The 19,989-nt window shown below is 30.3% G+C and overlaps 1 protein-coding gene and 1 pseudogene across 1 annotated transcript in view; both read right to left on the reverse strand.

The window, feature by feature from the left end:
• LOC145279283 (vacuolar ATPase assembly protein VMA12-like) overlaps positions 1–19,989 on the reverse strand; it is a 59,934-nt gene that overhangs the window by 31,212 nt on the left and 8,733 nt on the right. The window lies entirely within an intron of this gene.
• Positions 2,741–2,894, reverse strand: LOC145284693 (U2 spliceosomal RNA; annotated as a pseudogene).

Here is a 19,989-nt window from a genome sequence, read left to right on the forward strand (position 1 = left end):
TGACATTGACCGACAGGTTATTTTTAGGTAAAGTTCTTTCAAGTAAGTTTACAAAGTAAGAAATAGCTTTTTGTTTCCCCCCCCCTTTTGCTGGCGAACGATAAATTTAGTAATAGTTCAGTAATCTGTCCAATAAACGTGGATCATTTTGTCTTTTTGTTGTTTCTTTTATACACAAATACTTTATTGAAGTTTTTCTTTTATCAACAATTTGTCTGGACTTTAAGTTGGGTGTGATGATTAGAAACAATTAGTGCGAATCCTTTTATCGATCTGCCTAGATTGTTTAAATTCAGGATCTTTTTATTACAAATTTCCGACAACATTCTAGAAGCCTTTTTTTTTTTGTTTTACAAAGAACTCACTTATCAAGGCTTGGTGATTCCTTTACTCCTATTATTAAATTTTATTATTTTTAAAGATTTTGAAAGTTCATCATATCTTATGGCAATAGAAATTACCCCATCGCATGGCGGTGCTGTTTGTCTCCTTAAGGTCTTGGTTTGAGCAATGAGAACCCAATCGGCAGTTTTCCCTAAGGTGGTGCATCGTTTGTACCTCTCCACATGGACATAAAAGTGAGGTGTCTTGGCCCCACTTGTGGAGATTGTCTTTTGTTTCCTACTTTGACTCTGGCTCTCACTTGTGGAGATTGTCTTTTTTTTTGCCTACTTTGGCTCTGGCTCTATTTAGAGTCACCCAGTTTTTTCTACCAAGGTTTGAACCCTGGGGGAGTTTTTCTTTTGGGTCTGGTAGGGCTTCATTTTTATTCCTGCTGTTATAGTCTCGCCATCGTTCCATCCTATAGGAGGCAGCTTGCCTGGGATCGATTTCCTCTATATTGATGAAGCTACTGCGAGATTTTAGTCTTTGTCTCACTGATTGGTGGCGAAACCGCTTCAATATAATTCCAGAAGTATATACTGAGAAAACATGGAACATTTTGTAGGTACTTCATGGAGAACATGGACTCTATGTAAACAATGTTTTTATTTAATGACTGAGATGTGTAAAAGAGTTTCTTTCACTTTCTTTGCGTATATCTCCTACACCTTTTTTAATCGAGCATGTAATTTTTTTTTTTTTTTTCAATGAATAAATTTGATTCATACTTTTATTTTGTGCTTGTTTTTATTTCATTTTTATTATTACATTTTCTCCACTAAATATTTTTTTTTGCTACATTTATTTTTCACACAAATTATTTTTCACACAAATCCAAATAATGCTTTTGGCCTTCGCACTCAAATTATTTTTCACACAAATCCAAATAATGCTTTTGGCCTTTTTTTTTTTTGCCTCAAATAATACCTTCAAAAAGTTTTCCTGATTAAATAAACCAATGAAAACTTTTTGTGCATGCACTTTCAGGGAGCAGTCATTAAATAAAAACACTGTTTACATAGGGTACACATTCCCTGTGAAGTACCCATTTTGTATATTGAATAATATTTTTTATGTAGGATACGAAGTTAAAATACGGTGTTTTTCTTTTTAGGAATTTTTTTTTTTTTTTTTTGTGAATTAGTGGCTTTTGAAAATTTCAGACAAAATGTTAAAAATCTAGCGATTATCTGGAGATTAATTTTCCCTGATTAAGCGGGTTTATAAAATCTCATTTGGCAACACTGACTGGGGGTTGTTCAATATCCTTATTACACCACCAATCTCCACCTGTTCTTGAGATCCGATGATAGTCGTTCTTACCATGAGGAATTGGGGGTGTATATTCCAAAAAACATTGTAACATGAAGAGGTTGGGGGGTAGGGCAGCACAAACAACAACAACCTTACTTTAATTTTTTTTTGAGGGGGGAGGGGCATGCTTCCACCGAGCAATGCCGGTTGGTACTACTAGTCTATAATATTTTTGAGTGAATTTATCCACTTGGCACGTTGTTGATTGGCCCAGTTTTTCTAGTTTTTTTTTGTTTTTTTTTTTCTGCAATGGAAGGTCCTGGTGTATTTTTTAATTGATTTGGTCTAGTGAATGCACTTTGAACTCGAATGAATGATAAAATCTTTATCAAGTTTTTTCATTTTAAAATTACCAAAGAAAAGATCAAAGTATTTTAAGATAACAAAGTCTGAATCAGCAAAGTTTCATCTTTATATTGTCTGACCACTTTTTGTACACGGTGCTATTTAGAGGCAACAAACTTTAAATTCACAACTTTATTTTCATTAATTGTAAATTTGATAACTATCGATTATTTTAAGTTCAGCTTGGTTTGGCAATTCTATCATGAAAGGACTAACACTTGAGCAACGTTTGCAAATTACAATCAATTTACTGAGAGAAACATTTGATGAATAATTTCATGAAATTGATCTTTGAAATGGACACCTCGTTCATATGAGTTAACCCCATTAGATTATTTTTTTTAGGGATATGTAAAGTCTCATGTCTATGTTGATAAACCAGACACGGTAGACCACTAGGAAGACAAGATTCAACGCATTATTACCAAAATACAACCTAATTTAAAGTGTATAGTGTGTGAAAATTGGACCTCTAAATTAAGCCATATACGTGTGTGTTTAAATTATAAATGTCAAAAATTAAGCTTTCAAATAAATCACATAAAAATTAGCGAGACCTGTGGAAATTTCACAGCAGACTTTTTCATATGCAATATATTGATGCTGGCATTCTGTGGATTTTCAGCATAATTGGAAACGCCCTGATATTATTGTACCTATTTACAATGCCTCCCCACGGGACAGAGTTAGAAACCAGGATCGTTTTTTAACGTGGAGAAAAGGAACAAAAATTTTAAATTATCTCAGTGATGAAGGACTTCTCCTCCACTGACAGAGAACAAAAAATGGAAATGCAGTATCTGAAGAACAGATACTACACTGTGATCTCGGCCAAAAGGCCAGGAAAGGAACTGATATTACTGTAGCTCTTGCTAAAACTACGAAAGTATTTATCTAAGCTAGCAGGGATGCCCGGCATAGCCTGGCTTAAAATATGCTATTTGATATGCATATGATATTTTAATTCTTGCAGATTTCGTATATATTATTATAGAGTTAATGTTCTATCGATTTCTATATATTATAAAGTTGTGATTTAAAAAATATATCCATGACTTGGGTGCATCAGCTTGAATCGAAACCAAAAACAAAACTTATGAAAATATATTTATGTATGTATATATATATAATATATGAGTAGTCTGGTGGCTATAGATAAGCCACCAGACTACTCATCAGTGCAGTGGGCCACAAAGCAGTTTTGTATTGCCAGATCTAACCTGTGTCAACTGCGGGCGGACATACAAAACAGCAGGTGGTTTGAAGCGGCATTTGATTATACATAGAAGTGACCATCAAAATGTGCTGCTAGTGGCGCACATATGTGCCAAAGAATGCCAGAGTTTGGCAGGGCTTAAAAGCCACCTTTGTGCGGCCCATCACTGATTTGTTTTCGTGTTTCTGTATATCTTTTTTTCTTTTTTTTTTGTGCTATATCAAGTAATGACAATGTTCGAAAACAAATTTGCTGTCATCATATACATATATATATATAACAAGTTCCTTCTGCTATAATTGAAACCGAAATCAAAACTTATGAAGAATTCTTGGTAAAATTATTTATTACAAGAAATGGAAGTCCATAACAATTAAACAACAGTCATTCGGATGTAAACGTGACACACAAAATAAATAACACACACACACACACACACACACGCTGTCCTATTAATATATAGATATTTTTTCTGAGATTTATTTTAAAGTTTGTCATCTCTAAAAAAATTTGAAAACAAAAGCACCTTTATGTGTTTTCGCGTCTACGTAACTTACATTTTTTTTTTACTATCAATAGATTTATTGAAATAAAAAATGCAATAACAAAGTAACAAAATGACGTTTTAAAAATTCCATTTAAATAAAAAATTTAATTACAAAATTAAACCTACCACAATGCATTTTGTTTTGTTTTTTTGCAAACAAGTCAGCCATTTTAATCTTTTGTTAATAGTTGAAAAATAAAAAGAATTTCTTTGTGACCCTTTCAAAATATTAAAGGAATTTAGAAACATTCAAACTGTTGAATACAAGTCATTTTTGGCTTTAAAATTCTTAGCAAATTTCATTAAATGATTGAAAGGCTTTGAATTTATTTACATTCAATAATTTTAAAGATTTAATAGCATTACCTTAATAAAATTAAATCATAGTTTTACTGATCAAGCAATACTGTAATAATTACATTTAACTTTCAAAATTTTAATTTAAAAAAATATTTAAGAATTTAGTAAAATAATAAAATAATGGGCATAATTTCTTAAAAATTGAAACAAAAAATGTAAATAAAAAAAGACATCCAGTTGTTAATAAACGAAATAAATTTTTTCATCATTCAACTGACAATTTTCTGCATTAATCCTTATCCTTGAGTAGCTTTTAGCTTTGGTAAGTAGTGATCCATCTATATATATAAAAGGCAAAATGTGTGTGACCATTTCGTGTATGTCTTCAAAAGGCTTTTCTCGCACATGCTCCCAGGTTCGTTACAATCGCTTACAACTGTTTATGTAGGTCCTAGATAATAATATCTAGGATTTGGGAAAGCGCGTCATGTCTAGATTTATTTACATCGACTTTTACAAAATTATTGCTACTTTGGCTTCTCACGTGTTGATTCGGCTTTTTCGTATAAAAAGCGAAACTAATTCAAAGCTAAGTAAGGTTTCTCGGCATCATGCCAGGAAACGTCCAGAAGCAATCAGCTTTGATCAATCTTGTATATCATACAATTGCTATTCAATCTGGACAATTTGGAGCTGCTTTCCCCCTCCCCAACATCTGTTGGGGGAAGAAACAGTCAAATTTGGGTAAACAAACCCAAACGATGCGTGACTTCTATTTGACCTTCTTAATTAGGTCAAATGGAAGCAGTAGAGTTAACTTTTATTGCGCATGCCTGTTTTTATAGTTAAATAAATAAATTCAAACCCGTCTACGTTGTATGTCGCGGTGGCCCAATGGTTAACGTCGCACTTTCTTTTTTTTTTCATACATTAATTTCCAACTCAAGGGTACGGGTTCGATCCTCATACTCACCTACCAAAACATATTTTTTTTTATTATTATTTAACACCCCCCACCGGAGTTTTGATTTACCTCAAGACACCCGGGCATTATATAAAAGGCAAAATGTGTTAGTTTGTGTGAGTATATATGTGTGTATTTGCATGTCTGTCAAAAATATTTGGCAGACGCATCAGACCGTGACAAAATTGGTATCGTTAGAAAGACCAATCTTTCGGACAAAAAATATGTAAAAATTATCCAAAAAGATTTTTTTTGCACTTTTTGTGTCAACATTTTTGCAAGTCATACGCAATCTCGATGTACTTTTAAATAATCTTATTTCAACTTGGCGTGACATCATAAGTCGTCGTGTCCGTGACGACTAGTGCGTTTGCTTTTTTTCCTTCCTTTTCCTCTTTCGCATTACACGGTCGAGCCTGCCTACTGTGGCTAATTTTTTTTTTTGTGTGGTCGCACGGGCAGTCACTGTTGTTTTGATTAAAAGAAAAGTTCATTTTTTTTTGTTTTTTAGAGTTGAGGGCTGCTCAATATCCTTAGTATATCACCTCTCTCCACCCGTATCTGAATCTATTTATAAAGTTGGGCAATTTATCTCCTTAATAATGAGGTTTAAAAAAAATCAAATTCATATTCACAACAGAAGAACCAATAATAATGCTGTGTCTATGGCCAGCATTATTATTGGTTAACTAATTAACATATTACTTTGCATTTGTTTTTATTGCTTGCTAGTTTGAATTTTATACAACACTTACAAATATTTTTTTAAATCATGGATAAAGGATTAGTATCTTGAGCGAAAAGGGTTCGCGGTAAATTTACAAGACTGATTTCTGTTTTCCTACATTCTCCCAGTTATTTCTATTTCTTTTCATTAAAGAAAATTATTTTAAAACAGTTTTTTTTAAGTTCTGTAGTTTTTATTTAATTGGTGTAAATTTTTATTTGTGAAATTTTAGTTTGCAATTTAATTTCAAAAAGCTGGCTAAGTCATGCCAGCATATAAAATGGATGACGATTGCCATAAAACCAGTTAGTTAGAGATTGAGTTGAGTACATATGCAAGGATAGATCCTGTTTTTTTTTAATAATTTGGAAATTGACACCAGGAAGTAGAGAGAGAGAGATTACAGGGTGCCTTCAATAAGTTTCCAGGCTTTTTTGGTAAAGGCATTTCATAGACTCTTGAAAATTTAGTATGTGATTGCTATACATCTTTTTTTCTTATGAGATGACTGACCAATTTTTACGATTTCAGGTTCAAATGAACAGTACAGCAGGAATTGGAATACACCCTACTAAAGCCTGATTGTCACAGCTGATGAATTTCAAAAATGCAATCTGGACATGAGGACAATTTTAAAAAAGCTATGCAATAAAATTCTGTTTTAAACTTGGAAAAAAAATTTACAGAAACGTATGGAATGCTTTAGACTGCTTTTGGACCATATTACATGAATCAAGCATTAGCTTTTGAGTGGCATAAGAGATTCAAGGAAGGCAGGAAGTCTGTGAAGGATGATGTGAGGTGTGGAAGGAGTAAAGAAGTGAGGACATCAGAGTTGATTGGCCAAATATTCATAAATAAGGACCGTTGTGTGTCTATAGAGACAATAATGCAGAGTTTGATGTCAGTGTGGGAACTGTACACACACAATTATTTGTGAAGAACTGAAGATGTGGAAGATTTGCACAAAGTTTGTCCCAAGGGTGCTCAGAGAAGATCAGAAAGAAGATGTTGTCATGACAACAGAGAGATGGTCGGGCTCATCAATTCTGATCCTGCAGTCCAAATCTTGCTCCCTATTACTTTTGGTTATTCAAGTAAAACTTTAGCGGCTATTGTTAAGAGACAATTGAGGAGATGAAAGAAGCTGTGACACGCTCACACAAGAGAACTTCCATGCGGCCTTCCAGGAGTTGTTGAAACGGTACAACAATGCATTGCAACCAGAGGAGATAACTTTGCAAGGAACTAGAGTTCCACGAGTGCACTATCAATAAAAGTGCGCATGCAAAAAAAGTCTGGAAACATATTGAAAGCATCTCGCAGTATAGAAACGTTTCTATCCTTTTATTTGAAACTAGCCGGGGGGGGGGGGAACAGTCGTAAAATATCCTTAAATATATTTTAATTCATGCAGATGCTGTATTTATTACAACGCCAATTCTCTACTGAACATATCTCAAAAAAAAAAAAAAAAAAAAAATGACTTGGTGTCATCAGCTAGAATCCAAACATTTAGCACTCAAGCCATGTTCCCTACCGTTTGAGCTATCGACAGATAAGAAAGATTTAAAATTAAATCACTTTAAGTTATAAATCTGTGCATGCGTAAACCTAATAGAAAAATGTCAGCAAATTGAAATAAAGATTTTGCATCTCAACTTGCCAACATATTTCTGTATGCATTTTTTATCCATCCAAACAAAGATTGCATTCATTATAAACCATTGTTGGTGTACAATTATTATTTCCTGTTAATTTCAGCGTCATGTGACCAGTAGTTTAAAAGTTTATCGGTTAAATATTTACACACAGACAGATAGACATACATACATACATCTGTTTTATTTATATATAAAAATGGCTCAGAAAGGAGGTCAAGATACGTTGATTTTTGTAACACATTTATTCAAAGAAGATTCTTATCAACCGAAAATTTTATTTGACAATCACGTGAGTTTGTTGCGTACTTCATGTGCACGTTTCGGTTTATAGGTTATCGTATCTTTTCTTAGATGTTGCGATAGAATTTAAAGTGGATTTAATCTGTGATTAAAGTTACGAAAAATATTCTCATTCGTATTATTTTGATTTCTCGGATTTCTGTTCTCATCTTTAGTCTTGTTCACACAACGTTTCCGTAGATGTAACCTCCGACCTTCTTCAGGTGTATATTGTTGAACTCAGGAATCTGCACAGAATTTCAGACAGTACCGTTTATTTAATCAACAGGGGGTTAGCATGTGCTAAGGCAGAATTTCTAAGTAATCCGCTAATGTATTTTGAAACTTCTACCTCAAGAGCGTAACTTACAATTGAATTTTACCAAGTACTCTTTCAACTGTGCTATGGATTTTTGCAGACAATTATAGTACGAATTTTTCGGAAACTTCAAACGTTGTTTTCTAGATGTAAATATTATTTATTACTAAATAATAATTTCTAGATATAAATATTATTTATTACTAAATAATAATTTCTAGATGTAAATACTATTTATTACTAAATAATAATTTCTAGATGTAAATATTATTTATTACTAAATAATAATTTCTAGATATAAATATTATTTATTACTAAATAATAATTTCTAGATGTAAATATTATTTATTACTAAATAATAATTTCTAGATATAAATATTATTTATTACTAAATAATAATTTCTAGATATAAATATTATTTATTACTAAATAATAATTTCTAGATGTAAATATTATTTATTACTAAATAATAATTTCTAGATGTAAATATTATTTATTACTAAATAATAATTTCTAGATGTAAATATTATTTATTACTAAATAATAATTTCTAGATGTAAATATTATTTATTACTGAATAATAATTTCTAGATGTAAATATTATTTATTACTAAATAATAATTTCTAGATGTAAATATTATTTATTACTGAATAATAATTTCTAGATGTAAATATTATTTATTACTAAATAATAATCTCTAGATGTAAATATTATTTATTACTAAATAATAATTTCTAGATATAAATATTATTTATTACTAAATAATAATTTCTAGATATAAATATTATTTATTACTAAATAATAATTTCTAGATGTAAATATTATTTATTACTAAATAATAATTTCTAGATGTAAATATTATTTATTACTAAATAATAATTTCTAGATATAAATATTATTTATTACTAAATAATAATTTCTAGATGTAAATATTATTTATTACTAAATAATAATTTCTAGATGTAAATATTATTTATTACTAAATAATAATTTCTAGATATAAATATTATTTATTACTAAATAATAATTTCTAGATGTAAATATTATTTATTACTAAATAATAATTTCTAGATGTAAATATTATTTATTACTAAATAATAATTTCTAGATGTAAATATTATTTATTACTAAATAATAATCTCTAGATGTAAATATTATTTATTACTAAATAATAATTTCTAGATATAAATATTATTTATTACTAAATAATAATTTCTAGATATAAATATTATTTATTACTAAATAATAATTTCTAGATATAAATATTATTTATTACTAAATAATAATCTCTAGATGTAAATATTATTTATTACTAAATAATAATTTCTAGATATAAATATTATTTATTACTAAATAATAATTTCTAGATATAAATATTATTTATTACTAAATAATAATTTCTAGATATAAATATTATTTATTACTAAATAATAATTTCTAGATGTAAATATTATTTATTACTAAATACCAGAAAACTTTTCTACTTTAACAGTTTCTTCCCTTGAACAGCTCGACTTTGGAATTCCCTTCCTGCTACCTGCTTTCCTGACTGTACTGATATGCAAAGGTTCAAATGTAATGTAAACCAACATCTTGTTAATCTTTCCTAGCTATGCTCCCAAATAGTAGCTCCTTACGTCCAAGTGACGATATGCCTTGTTAGGGGTGAAAAAAAAAACCAAAAAAATAAAATAAAAATAAAAACTACATATTTATTACACGTATAAAGAGTTACATCAGCCGAAACGTTGTGTAGATAAAACTCGAGATGAGAACAATAGTCTAAATAAGACGGATAATCAATCTCCATCTAAAAAATTAAAAACTAATAATTGTTATGAATGCACACAACTGAAGGCCAGAGAGTAGAGCAGCCGGAATGTTGTTAATACAACAACCAAGATGAAAGCAACAGTCCAAAATATTCTGAACAAAAAAAAAAAAAAAAATTTCCCAAGTATTCCTGCATTACTGACTTGTTCCAACTGAAATCTAGAAATAGACAGGTCATTATCGTAGACCATTGCATTCGTCACTGTAATTAGTCGCAAATTAAGAGGATTACTGATAACGCATTAGTGACCTTAACACCGAACAAATGACAGACATTATGTGCGGACATTTTGTCAAAAGCTTACTACAGAAACCCTCATGCAAAGAATACCAGTAACGAAAACATTTGCAAAAAATTCCATGGTGATCACGCATGGTTACCTACTCAAGCGTGGCCTACATAAATAGAAGGCCATTCCACTAAAGTTACGTGACACGCTGAGATCACAGAATAAAGAACAACGGCCATGGTTAAGCGATAGATGACTCGTACAAAGATTATTTTTAAAAATAATTAAATACACTTTTAAAAAATAAAATTTCAATGCTGTATTTTCCTGGCCAAATTATTAAAAAAAAATAAAAAAATACTCCTTTTAAAAAATTGTCACTTTCAAGAATGTTGTGAAAATCGTAGTGATTTGATTGATAAACATAGAGAGAGATTCTATTAGGATGTTTCAGTAATGGAGAAACTTTTTAAAAGAAAATGGAACCTTGACTCCTGCTAGAATATAAGGAGTGGACGTCATGTAATGCAAGAGGGTTTAGAGGACAAAATGTTTGACAATTTGGTGACTCATTCATAATAATGAAATATGATTCAGAGTAAACAAAAAACGGTGCGTAATCTAACAGCAGATTCAGTAATTTCATAACACTTATGTGGCATGTATTTTTTTTACACGGTCGTCACCACTTTATCAAGGCCCGGAAGCCACTCAGGGATAAGGGTTATTGCAAGTACAGTACGTTGGTTCACAGTGAAATTATGAGTTAGGATTTCTACCATTATTGTAAAATATTTTTTTTTTTTAATTTTTTTGCCGACTATTATCCTCATATTTTTTTTAATTGTTGTTTAACAACGTTTCGGTCAACTATTCCTTTGGCCTTTATCAGGTGGTTACCCGTGATGGGATAGAAATGCTGAATCTTCAACTGTATCTTTAGTAATTACCGTCTTCCATGGTTGTCATCATTTCACCACGTTTTTGGACGACTAATCCTCTGGCCGACTTTGGCTAAGATTGAAACCGCTATCTCCAGACAATGTTCACCTGGAACAACGTCTCTATCCACTGCGCCATGGGCCCCAAAGGGTGATCCAGTAGCAATGAGATTACGATAACAATATACAAATAAATAAATATAAATAAATAAATATAAATAAATACAAATAAATAAATGAACAAATAAAGATAAATAAATAAAATTAATCATCTCAAAAAGAATTACAATAATTAATTTTTTTTTTTTTTCAGAAAATAAAATGTAGTCACTTGAACAGAATAGAATTTCCATTGGAAACAAACTTTGAAATATTCAGCCGGAATAGATTAAAAAAAAAAAAAAAAAAAAAAAAAAATGCAACTTTATTATAGTGTCTTTGAAGAAATGCATTTCAGAGAAAAACATTACATACTTACATAGCATGCTGAAATTAGTATAAAGTTAAAAAATTATGAACAATAGTCCAGTAATTATCAGTAAAAAAAAACAAAATTTTTTCAAAGTTGCAATTTCACTGTAAATTAACCGTTTAGATGCTTGAAATCAGGGAGAGATAACTGCTTTCAAGTCGGCCATCTTGCTTATTCTCGATAATCGTACACCCCCCCCCCGAAAATTAGCTCTAGTATGTCTTCTACTGGATCATGTTTCGTAAATTTTAGAATTTATACAAATTCCGACATGACACACAAGTACGTAATGTTTTCCCTGAAATGCCTTTGTTTGAAAATACACAATTGCGTTGGACGACACACTTATAGCAAAGTTGCACTGGACAGCCTCCTTCGCTTCTGATATAAACGTTTTTAGGCTTTTGTGAATTAACTTTTTGTTCTTTTCCTGTACTTCTTTCTTGCAAAATGTTGTGTGATTTTTTCTTGGGTTTTATAGCATGTCGACCATTGTTGAGTATACAATATGATCACGTTGACACACCAGTTCTCGTTAGATGACCAAAGTTAAGCAACTGAGCCTGGTCAGTACTAGATGAGCGACCATTTGGAAATACCAGGCACTGTATGTAGGAGGCTGTCAACACCTCCCTGTAATAACTGCAAAATCATACATCGTCGCCTACCCTGATTGAGATACATTTGTCGATTTGAAACTTCAAAGAATATTGGTTCAACCAGCCTACAGTGAATACTGCTAGCTTTTTTTCTTTTCAGTTTTATTAATCCCTTAGCAATTTCTTGGAAAATTAAACCAAAAACAATGACTGTTCTCATAATAGTTTATCACCTATCACTGTGGCCATTGTACTTTGTTTTGTGACATCAGCAGATCATGTAACTTTAGTAGAATGGCCTTCTATTTATGTAGGCCAAGCTGGAATAGGTTAATAAATGCGATTGCTGATTTTATTTCTATTGTATTTTGGGCTTTTTATTTATTTTTCTTTTCAAAAAAGGAGTCACCACTTATCAAGGTCCAGAGGCCACTTGAGGATAAGGGTTAATGAGCGCACGGTAGTTATTTGGGACAATATCGTAGTAATCGTTAGTCGTGGAAATTTGATAAATTGGATTACTTAACCATATTGTAGTCAGATGGAAAGCAGGCAAACAGAACAGAGTTCCACAGGTGTACAGTTCTAAGAAAGAAACTTTGTTCATGGAATCTACGTTTAGGTTTAGGCATAGATAAAGAGTGGGAGAAATTTTTAATAGTAGTTTCAGTTAGACAAGAGTTTTTTGTGAAAGTTTGGAGAGGAGGGAACCATATGTGAAAATTAGAAAAGCATATTAATTCTGTAGCAGTCAAGTGGACAATTTTTTGGAAGGGGGTTAATTTTTCGCCTCACTTTTTTCCCCAAGTCACACATGCGCGCAATTAACTAAAACTACATTTAAAAACCTTATTTTACAATGTCATGATGTCATAAGCAGCCGTGGCAGAATTCTTTCTAGGATTCGCATATCAGCTGGCTTGCTTTCAAAAGTCTACGAGAAGTAAACTTGCGTTCTTGTTGAGTGTAACTTCTAAATTACCACACATCTCTTCCTCTTTTTTCTCCTTCCGATCTTAATATTTATTCATTTTATTCCATGGCATCACACACACATGATGCCTTAAATGCTGACGCAACATTAACTCAACACACAAAGCTATCAATATCCGTAACATGTCCTGGTTTGATCATTTAACGGTAGAGCCTGCGATTATATTCCAAATTTTTATATAGACAACTCAGCATCAAATTACATTGAATTGTCACAAGCTTTTAAATCTTAAACTTATCTATACACTAGAAACAATGCTTCAAGCGAACTATAATATCTCTATGTATGTTTATATGTCCGAAGGAAAAAGACCTGCAGCAGGGCAGCGGAAACAGTTCAAGGACAATCTGAAGGTCTCTCTCAAATGGTTCGGTTTGTATTCTAACTCATGGGAAAAACTAACCCAAGGCAGATGTTCCTAGCATGCTGCAACTCACAAAGGGGCTACAATTGCAGAATCTATACGCAATGAAGATCACAAGAGAAAATGTGACATTAGAAAAGAGAGAGCCATCAACATCTCCGATACAGAATTATCTCACTGGTGTCCAACATGCAGGGAAATACTTCAGAGATCGAATCGGTCTAATACACCATCTTCAAACCCACAGAATAATTGCATGATCACGGTCGTTTTCGCAAGTGATGGATGAATCTTATAGGTTTGTCTAAAACTAAAAAAAAATATAAAACATATACTCATAAAGTTTATATTGCCTCAGATGAATAATATCAAAAATTTAGAAAAAAAAATTATTTCTTTGACTAAACTGATACAGATTTCATTGGGAGCGGGGTGGGGAGTATACTAATTAAAGGAAAATAACTGATTTTTTTTACCTTCTAAAGCCAATTATATATATATATATATATATATATATTTTCTTTCATAATATTTTATTTTGTCTCACAGGTGTTTTGTTGAAGGGCATACGAACACCACACAACTCATCAGAGACAGTTAATATTTTCCTCGGAAGAACCCAACAGCATATTGAGCATTACAACATACTTCAAGAAACAAACGGTAACATGGTCAACAACTTGAAATTTGGAAAATAGACTTTTGTCTTTTATTTATATATGCTTTGTAGTTACATTGAGCTCCATAAATTAATGGACTGGTATGAATAAAAGATTGAATATAATTGAATAAACATATCTCAACTCTTATGATGCATACACATAAAAAGCAATTTATAAATGTTATGGCAGCATTAAATGAAAAAGATAATTAAAAAGGAAATTTATTTTTGAATGTTAAAGAAAAGAAATGTTCATAAAATAAAATTATTTTGTTGCATCTAATTCTCAAGATTATACAAACGAATAAATCAGATTAAAAGTCAAAATAAACTCAACACACAACAGTAGAAAATGAATGCATTTAAGGATTTCTTGTATTTCTTTATAAGAAATAAAAAAACAAAAACAAGATTTTCTTTCAAATTATTTTGACACTGTAAGAATATTGGGATAAAGACAAAAGAAATTCCTTACAAAATATTTTTACCAATACGTTTTTTTTTTTAATTATGATTAAATATTTTCACCAATGATTTTTTTTAATTATGATTAAATAAATGAAACAAATCAATTTTTTAAAACAAAAATTTTACTGTGTAAGAAATTAAATTGTTTACTTAAAAAAGAAAAGAATTGATAAATTTATTAATTTCATTAATTTTTAAATATTGTGAAATTATAAAATAAATGATTAAGTATAAATGTTTTTACAGTAAATATTAAAGTTGTTAGGCACATTCACAATAAATAAAAAATAATAAAAACTCAAACAAAAAAAAAAAGAAAAGAAAAATATAATTTCAAAATTTTACAGAAACTATACCATTCCTTTACAATCACACCATTATGAAAAATTGGTCTTATTTCTTTTTAAATAGTCTAATTTTTGGTGTAGATTCTCTTGTCGACATATTGTTATATATTATAATCTTATGCCATAAGCATCAGTAATAAAACGGAATTCCAGGTCTCTGCTCATCTTGGTATTGGTTCCATGCTGCTGGACTTAAGCAGTGTCGATTCAGGAGATATGATTGGAGATTGCGCAAACCTTGCCTTACAATTACATGAGCAACTACCCTTACAAGGGGTATCCATTGTCTTGCAAAACCGAATAGAGGTGATGAGATTAGTTTTATTGGCATTGAACAGAAATATACCCAATGCCCCCAGCCAAGTTAAGCAATAGGGGTTCAGAGGAGAACAGTTAGACGTAGGCGTTTATTACAAAAGAAATTAGATTATATTTTAAAGGGGGAACAGAGTTTTCAAGCAATTTTATGACGAGGAGCAGCCGATCACGAATTAATTTTCGGGGCTTGTTTAATCCTGGAGAATTTAAGAAAATCACAAAATAGAAAACTATTTGCCTTTTTAATAATTTATAGAAATTTTGAAATAAAATTGAATAATTTTAACCAAAACTATTTGTAAAGTGTCCATAAATTACGAAAACGTCAAAATAGTAAATGTTTATTTTGGTGCTTATGCACTTATGTTACCGTCCTATATTTTAAAAATAGTATCTTAAAATTAAATTCAAATTTTACAATATCTTTTTTTTTTTATTATTAAATTGTTAAGTGAAAGTACAGAATTATTACAAAACACCCTCCCCATATTAAGAATGGCTCTCTAAATAATAACATTTAGATTATTTCAGCACGGTAACATAAGTGCCGTTAGTTTATTCAAAGGACAAACAACATGACGGAAACCTTTTAATTCCATCATCCATTTTTTTTTATACACTAATAAGTCACCACTTATCAAGGCCACAAACCATTCAAGGATGTAAGCCAATAAGATGGGCAGACTGATATGTAAATAATGATGAATACGACAAGAGGATTAAAACCCTCAACATACGGATTCAAAATGACAGCCAACTTAGAAAACAGCACGCACACACAATCACACACACCTTTATCAGAAACATCATTCATGGAATGCGAGAACTAAAGCAAAAGGGGGAGGGTACAAGAAAAAAATAATACTTTGTTATCGAAATGCATTTGGATTCTATGATTTTGTGACTAGTTGAGCAGCCACAACAACAATTGGATTATTTAAAAAAAATGATAAGGCACTTTTTTCCTGGTGTAATTGTATTGCTAACATTTTGTCAAGAATTTCTATGCCATTTTTTTTTTGTCGATATCCGGCCACCCATCATCTAACAGTGCCATTATTTTGCCTTTATTTTGACCGATAGGATACATTTTTTTGACAAAACAGAATTTAATACATATATATAAAAGCAAACAGTTAATAAAATATGTTAAAAAACACTTTTTGTTATCAAGTAAGATCTTTACTTACTTGCAGTTTCATCAAATACTTTTGTATGCAAAATCCGATCCTACATTTTGCTAATTCCTACCCTCTGATGAGAAGGAAAGTATTTCTTCGAAACTCTGCGGATTAAGGACTACCCACTTATCAAGTGTTTCCTTTTCAGATTAAATATGTTTTTAACTCTTTTTCAAAGTGTTTTAACATGTTTTATTAACTGTTTGCTCTTATTATAAGCTCTATCTCCTATTTGGTTTTATTGAGCTTTTACATCTGGTTGAGATTACTTTATAAATATTATTTCTTTAATATTTATATTACACTTTATTTTTACCATCTTGGATCATTTTGGTAAATTTAATTGTAATTTTATATATATATATATATATATATATATAGGGTGTGTCTGGCATTTGGGAACATCACTTACTTTACCAATTCTTTCCTGTATATTAACTTTTTTTTTTTTAAAGACAATCGATCAGGGGAGGTAATAAATTAAAACTGTACTAGTTGCAATAATGGCAGAACACAGTGACTTGCAAATTGAAAAATTTCTCAAGTTGCCTGATCATTTGTTTTTAAAGTTCATAAAGTGTTAGAAGATAATGATGGCCAGATTTTTCCTGTTGCTAAACGTAAAAAACGCCAGCAACGTTCTGAAAGCATTAGAACAGATGAGTTTATTCAACAAGTTCAGAATATCATTGACGAGAGCCTCCAAAAGTCAATGGGGTCAATTGCAAAAGATTTTGGTGTTTCCAAAGCCACAATTTCAAAGAACTGTCCATGAAAATTTTTTATACAAGTCCTATGTGATGAAGAGACACCAGCTTATGTCCGAGACCAAAGAAAACTGTTTAGTGAGATCCAAGCAATTTTTAAACAAACTGAAACGTCATTCTGAACAAGACATGGTTTGGTTTTTTTCATATGAAAAGAACTTTGACCAACTTGTGGTCTCCAAGTTCTCCAGACCTTAATCGGATTATTATGTGTGGGGAATTGTTGAGAGATGTTAATAGACATCCTCACAACACCAAAGATTCTCTGAAAGCATCCGTAGTCAGAATAATGGACAACGTCAATGAGGATCATCTTATACGCACCTGCCAACGGTTTAGGTCTCGAATAGAAGTTGTCATTGTAACGGAGGGAGATTTCATTAAATGAAATCATTAAATAAGAGCGTCGCTCATGTACGAATGTAGTTTTATTTAATTACAAATGTGTTGTTTTTTGTATTTTTATTCTTAAAAATGTAATAAATGTTCTCAAACAACAGACGCACCCTGTATATACATTTAAGCTTCGGCAACAGAGTTGATGTTTCCTAAGTACAAAACCACAAGAATGAGACACCTCGTAAGGAGTTCACTCCCTACAGTAGTAATATTGTTCGACATTAATTTGCGAGCCACTGCTGCATGACAAAATACCTAAAGATATCAAGTTTCTGGAATCATAAACCTGAAGCAGTTTTTTTTTTTTGGGGGGGGGGGTCTTTACTAAATAACAAATCAATCATTTTATATTTTCATTTTTTTTTTTTCTTTTCATTAAAAACTTAAATGTCTATAATTTTCTTGTTCACAATGTACCAGGAAATATAAAAACAAAAATCTAGTTATTTTCCTTAAATTTATTTTTACAAATATTTTTATTATTTTTACTTTTTAGATAAAAAAAAATTAGAATGATCGTTTACTTTTGCTTTTAAGAAATAACTGATCTCTGATTTTCTCAAAAATACATTGACTAGCCTATTTTCTAGGAAATTGGAATAAAGAAGTTTGGTTCATGGATCAATGCATAGCAGAGGGACATGGAAAGATAGTCAAAGAGTTGTTGTAGAATTTAGAAATGGATTAGAGACAAAGATGGAACCAATAACTTTAACAAAATGCTCCTTTACATTGGTTATTTTTTAAACCAACACATTTCCAGTGAAAAAATTATTATATACTTATGTGCCATGGTGAACTTAGGAATATAAAAAAGTTACAAAAAAATGATCCAGTAGATGTGCTATAGACATATAAGAAAACGTCATCCATAATTATGTTCGATTTAAAAATGGCAGACCCTTATTTTAAGTCAAGGGAGATAAGTCAGTTTGTCATATTGAAATGTCGCACAGCTCTTACTCAATAATTTGTAAATTCTATTTTTACGTGTAATTATTTTTCTACTAGATCATTTTTGTAATTTATACTAATTCTGCCACAACACCTAAGTAGGTGGCAATGTTTTCACCTGAAATGCGGTGATATAATATCAATAAATTAACCAAAATATATTATAGTTACATCTGTATTTTTATTGCCTATTATATATGAACACAAAAAAAAAAAATCAGTCTCATCTCCCTAAATCTAAGCAAAAAAAAAAAAAAAATATTCATTGCATACAATTTATAAAAAGTACAGCAATAAATCCTCTTTTTCTTTTAATTTTAATATTTTTTATGGTTTCATCAAAATGAAGTCATCACGCATACAATGAATTGAGTGATGTTTACTGACAGATTTGCTTTCTTTATGCCATGAAATTGAATAATCTAGATGCTCCCCCGATTTTTTCAAGTGATTATTTTTTCATGGCCTACATGAAATCTGAAGTTTACAAATGTTAAATCACAATAAATGATTAATTATGACAAAAAAAAAAAAAAATTATAGAATTATCACTGGAAAGGATTTTAACAAGGATTGGAAAATATCAAAAATTGGTTCTAACTACCAGAAATAATAGTTACTATTTAAGAAAATCATTTTCAAGAAAAGTTTTCCAGTGATGATCGAAGGGTTAATGTTGGCTTTCTCCTGTTTTTAACTCTTATTTGATAACCTGCATTATTTCGACGACGGATAGGCTTTATTTTAACTGTTTTGGATTATTTATTTTAACTGTTTTGGATTATTTATTTTAACTGTTTTGGATTATTTATTTTAACTGTTTTGGATTATTTATTTTAACTGTTTTGGATTATTTATTTTAACTGTTTTGGATTATTTATTTTAACTGTTTTGGATTATTTATTTTAACTGTTTTGGATTATTTATTTTAACTGTTTTGGATTATTTATTTTAACTGTTTTGGATTATTTATTTTAACTGTTTTGGATTATTTATTTTACCTGTTTTGGATTATTTATTTTAACTGTTTTGGATCATTTATTTTAACTGTTTTGGATTATTTATTTTAACTGTTTTGGATTATTTATTTTACCTGTTTTGGATTATTTATTTTACCTGTTTTGGATTATTTATTTTAACTGTTTTGGATTATTTATTTTAACTGTTTTGGATTATTTATTTTAACTGTTTTGGATTATTTATTTTAACTGTTTTGGATTATTTATTTTAACTACATCGGATTGGAATATAACTAAACTTCATCACTGTGCATTGAAATCAATTGAAATTCCGAATATATATTTTTTCTTTCTAAAAACATTTCTTCATTTCTTGATCTTACCAAAAGACTTCATTTCACTCTGGAATTACCAATTTCGGCTTGTTTTTTTATTTTTATTC

The sequence above is a fragment of the Euprymna scolopes genome, chromosome 1, assembly GCF_053919585.1.
Source record: "Euprymna scolopes isolate OS-2025 chromosome 1, ASM5391958v1, whole genome shotgun sequence".
Classification (NCBI taxonomy): domain Eukaryota; kingdom Metazoa; phylum Mollusca; class Cephalopoda; order Sepiida; family Sepiolidae; genus Euprymna; species Euprymna scolopes.